Raw genomic sequence first — 8,831 nt, forward strand, 5'->3', positions numbered from 1 at the left:
TGTTGCAGAAAAAAAATACAAAAGCAAGCATCCAAAAACATCAACCAAAATTACACCAGCAAGGCCTATACTCTTATAACCAAACATCAACTGTCACAAAGGCAACAATAATTAACAACTAAACATAACACACATTTCTTTCATCCGTTATAACTAAAAACTAAAAGTATTAACTGATAATCTCAACAGCTACCCGTCACCCTCTTTGCCCATGAGGTTGATAAACAAGTATAAATATCATGTTACAGAAAATGCATATAAGATTCACACTTAAAATTATGTGAAAGTAAAACAAAACGCAAGAACAATAAACATCGTTTTTAGATGGCTTTTAAGTTGTATCATAGTTACTTTTCATCCGTTACTTATAAAAAACACACTTTGGTATTTATTTAAAGCACCGTAATTCATTCAAAAATCTTGAGCAAAAGGCAGTTGTGACAATTTTAATTGCAACCCAAAGGAAGACATGAAATAATCATGCTCTGGGTTTACATGGCATCTAATTTATAAAACGGGTTGTGTTTGGTAACGTTATTAATATGAAGAGTTTTGACCTTGAATTGACAGCCACAATCGTCATGGGGAATCGCAACCGGTGACAACCACAAAAAGTTAAGGATTATCGGATCAGTACCGCCAAAACCTTAACACATGGATACATCCACCGTTACGGCTATCTCAAGTCACTGACACCAACCATAGACAAAATGGGCACGGGTATATCTAGAGGTCACTGATAAAACCCACAAACCTACCACTAGGCACAATTGTCACCACGAATCGTAAACGATGACCACCACAGAGACAATGGTCGCTATAAAAGACCACCATCACCCAACCTCCACCTAGGGTACCGGGGTTACATAAACAACTGTTGCCACAACATACCACCAACACACAATCGCCACCTAGGGTTTCGAAAAAGGAACCCGGCAACAATTGGTGGAAAACAGGTTCTATAAACCCTAAATCCGAATCATTATTGTAAAAAAATTTCAAGCGTACAATTAAGTCATAAGGCCGTCAATATCAAAATGATTTCCTTGAATATTATGGATAACTTTCAATTGAAGATGAAAAATGATGGCTGGTGAGCTTTCAAATGGATAAAGGTAAAGGATACATGCATGGGCGACTCAGGAAGAAAACACCTCTCATCCAGACATCCACGCGCCAAAAGAACAAATATCCCCACAAAAACCTAGCCAACTAAAAATTAACATAACAAAAAAGCCCGTGTTTGCAATAACTAACAAAGACTCGAACCCTGGAGGCAAACCGATAACAACGTTAAAACCAACCAAAACAACCACCCGGACAACTGCTAAGTTATTGGTTAAAGACAAAACCATTATCTGATATACAAAAACATAAATCAAACACCTTGTGACACCAAACTTCTCAATTACACTAATTAGATAATAGATAACTAACTCGTGTAGTACCAGTGTCTCATTGGTTCGGTTCGTTTCAGTACTAGTTTAGTCAAAAGGGGTCCGACTTCGAGTTAGAATGGTGTCAGGTTGGAACAGGATTTGGGTCGAAACGGGTTGGTTTAAAAATGATTTATTTGAAAATACTGTATATTTCAGCTTTGCTTATAGATTTTTGCCACTAGTTACGCGGATGACATTGCTTACACGTACAGGGACAGTTTACACATTCAATGCAGCATTACGTGTGTACCAACATCGGGGTGCACGTGCATAAGTGTTGTGTGACGCACTTATCGACACCGGTTACATGTCTGATGTCACGTTGCGCGCATACCATCGTCGACTTACGGGCGTTCTGTTGCAAGGTTCCGCATGTTTGGCATTGGTTGCATGTTTGATCCCACGTTTGCGCTCGAATCCCGCCACATTTCACGGGCACCCATCTAATGTATACTATATATAAAACTAATGCCAATGACATCTTAAAATTGTGTTATATAAAATAGAAGTCGTGTCACTTTTATGAAATAGAAATACCACATTAATTCTACAACTTGAAAGCTCTAATAATAATAAAAACAATTAATATAATAAACTTTTGTAAAATAGCATACAGGTAAAAAAAAACTAATTAAAGTACTATACACTATATCACGAGCATCAACATAAACAAATATAGTGTTGCAAATTGTTGTCACCACAACAACATATGGGCATTTCCCTAGTATAAAAAAAACGTAAAATGAATCTTAAAAAAAGTGTACCAAAAAAATAAAACCGTGTAAACTAAAAATATCAATAGTACTAGAATAAATACTATTAAACATTGAAAAACAACCTAGTTAAATAAAAAAGGAAAATTGGATTTTAATAATCCCAACTTTTTGTTATTGGCCGATAATAATCACAACTTTGTTTATTCCCACCAGTGGTCCCAAATTTAAAAAAAATTTGCTTTCAATGGTCCCCCGTTAAAAAAACCTAACAGCGTTAAGTTTTTTCCGAATTTCAAAATGTTTTTTCGGGGCTTTTGATCGAAAGGGATACGAGTCAATCAATGTAAAACTTAGCTCGAAACGATACTCCAATCAGCATAATTTTTGTTAATTTGAAGTTCAAACGCCCGATTTGAAGCACTAATCAAGCCATTTGAAGCATCATTTAGAGCTAAGTTTTACGTTAATCGACTCGTATTCTCCTTATGATCAAAAGCACTAAAAAATCAGTTTGAAATTCGGAAAAAATTAATGCCATTAGGTTTTTTTTAACGGAGGACCATTGAGAGCCAACCTTTTTAAATTTGTGATCGCTTGTGAGAATAAACTAAGTTGTAATTATTATCGGCCAATAATAAAAAGTTGAGATTATTAAAATCAAATTTTCCAATAAAAAATGAAACATTAAAGAAAAACTTTTTTTTTCTTTAAATATGAAGGAAAGTTCAACCGTTACATATTGCACAACAGCCCCTCCAATCTTTTTAATTGCCCATATAATGCGCACCTTTTTAATATAGTAAATTACAAATTACGTTCTTTTGTTTCATACATATACTAACCCTAATCTGGTAAATTACAAATTACATATTGCACAACAGCCCCTCCAAGCGATATTTAGACAAAAATACATATACTCAAAAGTACATATTTTGTTTCATACTAACTGAACAACCTACAAACAAAGGGAGCATTTCGAAGTATCATCCTTCTAAAAGTTGCATTCAAATAATCATTAAAACAAGAACCATACCCAATGAATCTCACCAATAGCTAAGCTACCGGTTGAGTCTCAGAAGAGATTCAAATAATCACTCAAAACCCTAAATAAATTGCACATACTAAAATCAAAAATGAATATTGTAGGAAACTATATATGGCTTCAAAGCTAAGTCAATGATATGAAATGAGTCAAATGATAATCTAACCTTAACACCTATGTCCAATGTTTGACACAAGACTAGATGACAATATGGTATATATTGAGAAGTCTTGTAACTACTTAGAGTTTGAAGTTGCTCTTTCATACTAGACATAATTTACCATATAATGTTACCATTTTATGCATGACCCTAAAAGATTTATATAATGATATATAATATTGTTCATGATTCTCATACACATTATCTTACATTACGATTGTACGAAGGGAGTTATATAACATTACTATATTAGGGTATGCCATGCATTGATAGACATCTGCTCACCAGATAAGGCATAACTGCCAAACTAAACAACTACTAATTTACAAGGAATGTATGGCGTGAACGTTCCCAATAATAGCCTCTGCTCACGTCTTGCCTAGACGTGCATCTAATATAAAGAAGTAACGGATAAACATGAAAAGTGTGTTCAAGATATATATCACTTGATATCCTTAGTTCTATTCTCTAACTTATAACAAGATCGTTAGCTTATAGGGCATCACAATTAATCCAATTATTACTTTATGTTTCATGATTGCATTACTCTAAACAAAATAGGAATCTAATCTGCTATCCTATTCATGATGTAATCCATATATCAACAAACATCATATATGTGGCTTCATAAGTATTACAAGAAAAACAAGGTCTAAAACCATGCTAGATGGTGCATAAAGTTTATGTGATACCTAAAATATCCAATTAACTTAACTAAAGAGGGTTTGTTGCAATCTATGATGATGTTCCTTTTTTAAGTTTCATCGTCAACCCTGATCGTTTCAAAACTCCATATGGGGACAAGAAACAACCCATGGGTGGGCGATCCACCAAATGCTGCTTATTTTGTCAGTATTTTACTAATATAGATGAATGACGTTCATCATTGATCCTTTACCATGTAAATGAGCAACGCAAAAGTGAAGTCACGATAAATGACAAAGCATACCTCTATTATTAAGAAACAAACCCCCCACCTGATACCATCAAAAGGATCAATAACTACCGTGTGCTTCGAAACTATCAACAATAGACGACAGGGAAGTCCCACTAGTAGACAAAGAAGACGTTTAACCTTAAAAGAACAAACCTCCCACTTGAAACCATTATCATCAGCTATGAAACATATAACACCAAATGATAGAAGAATTGTCATATACTTAGAAACCATCATCTAAAATAGATGAGGGTAGTCCCACTAGTAGACAACACCAAATGATAAAACCATTTTATGCCTTGATATCATTATCAACGTAAGATGAAGGGAAATCCCACTAATGAACAAATCAAATGTTTATCCTTAAAGGCAAAGCCCACATTTAAGATCTTTACCATTAACTATGAAACATGTCACACTAAAGGATCAAGAACCATCACATGCTTTGAAACAATTAAAAAGAAAAATCGATGAAGGGCGACACTACGATTGAACATGATATGATAGGTAGTCAAGCTCAACGGAAGCAACATGTTAGACCATTTCCAACAGTTTTTTTTTTCAAACCATCCACATTATTGTCACATCAACTTTCTTAAAACCATCTTTATTATTACAACAATACATTTTCTCAAACCATCTTTACATTTTTACATCATCACTTACTTTTATATTTATTTTAAATAAGAATTTCACAATACTATAAAATATTTAATTTTTATTTAAATAAATAGCAATATAATAAATATTTAGTAAAAAATAGATTAACTAAAATATAACAAACAGATAAAAAAACACATAATTTATAATAACAATTACTTTAACAAAATGAAAGAGTGATAATTTGAAACTTTTGCCAGATAATAAAGCTTATGAATTATTATTATTCTTAACCGGATAACAAATATTTCATTAAATCATTTCAAAGTACATGATGAACTTCTTGTCATGTTTTTTTTATTAGAATTAAGCATGGTAAATAGATAGTAAAATCTTTAAAAAACTAGCTGTTAAGAAATTTAACCGTTTAACTAGCTTTTACGTAAAAAAAATACAAAAACAAAAAAATACATCATTTTTGAAATAAATACAAAAAATATGTATATATGTATAATATTTTAATATATTTTTTAAATATAAATACGGGTGTATAATTGTATATATACGTGGGGTGAAAGATGTGATGTTTGGTGCCCACAATGGATGGTTTTTGACGATTTAAAAAATCAAACCTCAAACCTTGATTTTTTGTTTGAACCAATCACTCTAATAGTTTAGGTGGTTTTTGAGTTGGTTTGAACCAAAATAAACCAACCGGAAATGATCTTAGAAGCATTATGACCTCTAGGAAAAAAATAAAAATAAAAGAAGAAAAATCCTTGTGAACATCCAATGCAAGGGGACAACGGCAAGATTACAGAGATCTCATGATCTCTCAATTTTACGGCTAGGTAATCCTTATTCATTTAAAAAATTCGAAGGGTAATAAATAACCAAAAATTGTTATTGATTTGACAAATTGAAATGCGCGAGACGGATTAGGTAAAAGGTTAAGGTTTGTTGAAAATAATATTGTATTCAAAACAGAATGTTCTTTGCACTACAAGCTATACGAGTGTAAATACTGTATCAGTACATTGACAAACCAAACCAATTTCGATCAAACAAAATCGGTAACGCTATTGGTATTATCAAAATCGGTACATGCATTCATTTTTTATGGTTTTTAATCGATATAAAATATGTGTTAATATTCTTTAAGGTATTTCATGACTTTTTTAGATTTTCTCTTTCATTTGATACAGCGAGTGAGTTATCATATTGGTACTATAATGAACTGAAGTGGTACCTTCTTAATTCCCGCTGCGCCCCTACTATAGCGCACATGTTTCATCGACTAGCTTATAAAAAAGCATTTTTAGAGCATTTTAATATCAATAATTACACAAAGTCATGATCTAATTTTAAAAGTAGTATTAGTCAGTCATCAAACGAATTTGAAGTAATCTTTAATAATTATAAAAGCATGCCTTATGACGTTAAGGGAATTATAAAACTTTTGTTATAAAACATAACTATATGAAATACAATTTTAATGGAGACCTAAATAATTATGTAAGCCTAATGATTGCATCTTTCAAATTTATAAACTATCATAAGATCCAGTTAATTATACACTGCCAGCTAATTTTTATCCTAAACCATCATGGACTAAGATCATACACCCCTTTTTGTATCTAAAAAGTCAAATAAAAATAGCTTGATATGAAAAAATTTGTGACAATCATGAAATTCAGTTACAAAAATCACGGGTTGTAACACCCGGAAGTAATACCCGGAAAGGAGAATTGGAGGAGCGGAGACGGTGTACCCGGAGTACCCAGGTGTCTGAGCCTACTTTGTAACCCGCAGCCCACCCCCACGGCCCTTACCAAACACATACAGAAATGTGTTAATATCGTTACATATTTTTATAATTTATAAAATAACTAACAACAATTCTTAAATCATTATATCTTTCATAATAATATTATTAGACTTACACAAGAAAGGTATATCCACTAAAAATCTTATCTTTTTCTTGTTGTTAATTTGAATTTTAGCCCTCGTCACTACATAATCATTCATATTTATTTATGCACCGGTGAGTTGACATAATTATCTTTTTTTTACATGTCTTGACAACAAAGTACAATAACGAGAGAAGTCACTAAACACATATGCTTATTTCTTATATATTTTATTATATGTTTATAACGTATTTAGTAAAGCCGTTTGACGTGTATGCTTACTCAAACAAAAATATTGTTTAATCAATAACTAATTTGTATTTGATTAATAATGATTATTGATCAGCTAATTAGTCAATAACATTGTCAATAGATTGGGTTTTAGTCAGGGCCGGCTCAACGAATGTGAAGGCCTAAATTAAAATAAGATTTTTAAGCCTTTTTATGACAATTGAAAAACACAATCTGCTTAATACAAGTTATGTATTCATGACATATTCTTTAGTAGTAATCAAGCCTATCACCACACCAATTCTTCACTTTGAATTTATTTTACCCATTATAATATATCTATATATAATGTTTTTTTGGACTTGGAGACTTTAATTAAGTGTGATCATAAAGCCGTAACTTGTTTTAGCTGGCCCAGTGGCTACCCCTGGTTTTAGCTCAACTAACATTGAGAGGGAAGTGAAGATATGGGCTAGAAACTGTAACCTCAAGTTTGAATATGAGCTCAACCAGGTTTTACCTAGTGGACTTTCAGGTGACGAGTTTTTCCTGAAATAAAAGATGGTGAATTTGGACTACCCGTCTTTTATCATTGGGTTATCCGGGTTAGACGAACTTTATTCACTGGTCGTTGATAAAAAAAAAGTCAATAACAATAAGCTGCGATTAAATTAAATTATAAGGAATAATAGGCAGCATGATAACCACACATTATAATTAATTATAAGTGTGGAGAGTCTTAATCATCAACTAAACAAAATAAAAAATAAAAAAAATAGAAGTTTCAAGTTCATTACATATAATTATAGAAAATGAATAGTGACACATCACTAGATTTTGATGGGAACTATAAAAAATAAGCAATCCAAGATTTTTAATTAAATTAAACTAAACACATCTTAATACGCGTTCAATGTTAATTGATGCGTTTACTGCACTCTCGTTTCTTTTTGATGCTCATGGCGGCGCTCAACAACTTGCACCCGTAAAAGCCGAACAATGTTACCATGTCTATGTCCGTGCTCACTAAATTAAGGTTTTGCTTTTCATTTGTTTTATGTATAATGAGGTAGCAACCCGGTGTGTTGCGGCGATGGACACGAATTCAGTTGGTATTAGCTAGGTTCATACTCATACATACAATAAACCCAAAACACAAATTAGTAAACACCTACAATAGTAGTGATACTCGTATAGCATATGATACACAAATTCTACATATTTAAAACAACGTTTATGCCCAGTAAAACACAGTCGTTGTATTTGATCGGTATCAGCTATGTTTATTAGGCTTCGGAAGTAAACCCAAAAAATAGTTCCGCCAATTTAACATTATTAAAACAAAAACACTGGCGTTATGACGACGACCCGATGCGAATTCTATCAGTATCAGTTAAGTTTATTACGTGTAGGAGAACTAAACCTAAAAAATAATTTCGTTATACTTAAAAAAATAGAACATAAATTGTGCCCTAGTGGTAAGAAGCTTTGGTTCTCCAATATACTTAAGTTCGAATCTCACTTATGTCATATTTGGCTGAATATTGGCAATGAAGGATTTGAGCTAGACCTTGTGCAAAGGTTGTCAATTCGAATCCTGAGCCCACCCGGGTTTTCGTCCCACCGTGTGTTACGCCAGAGAGTTCTGCTCTTGTGGTGGCACAACGACCGTTAAGTGGCAGTCAGCGGTATGGTTTCCCGGGGGAACGCCCGAGCCAAATTCTAAAGCCAGCGTAGGCTCGGTTAAGACAACATAGTCTGGCCAGAATGGGGCATCGAGGCTCTCCAAATTTGAA

Source organism: Bidens hawaiensis, unplaced genomic scaffold (genome assembly GCF_021521415.1).
Source record: "Bidens hawaiensis isolate Kalapana, Puna unplaced genomic scaffold, B.hawaiensis_p1.1 tig00006555_1, whole genome shotgun sequence".
In the NCBI taxonomy this organism is placed as follows: domain Eukaryota; kingdom Viridiplantae; phylum Streptophyta; class Magnoliopsida; order Asterales; family Asteraceae; genus Bidens; species Bidens hawaiensis.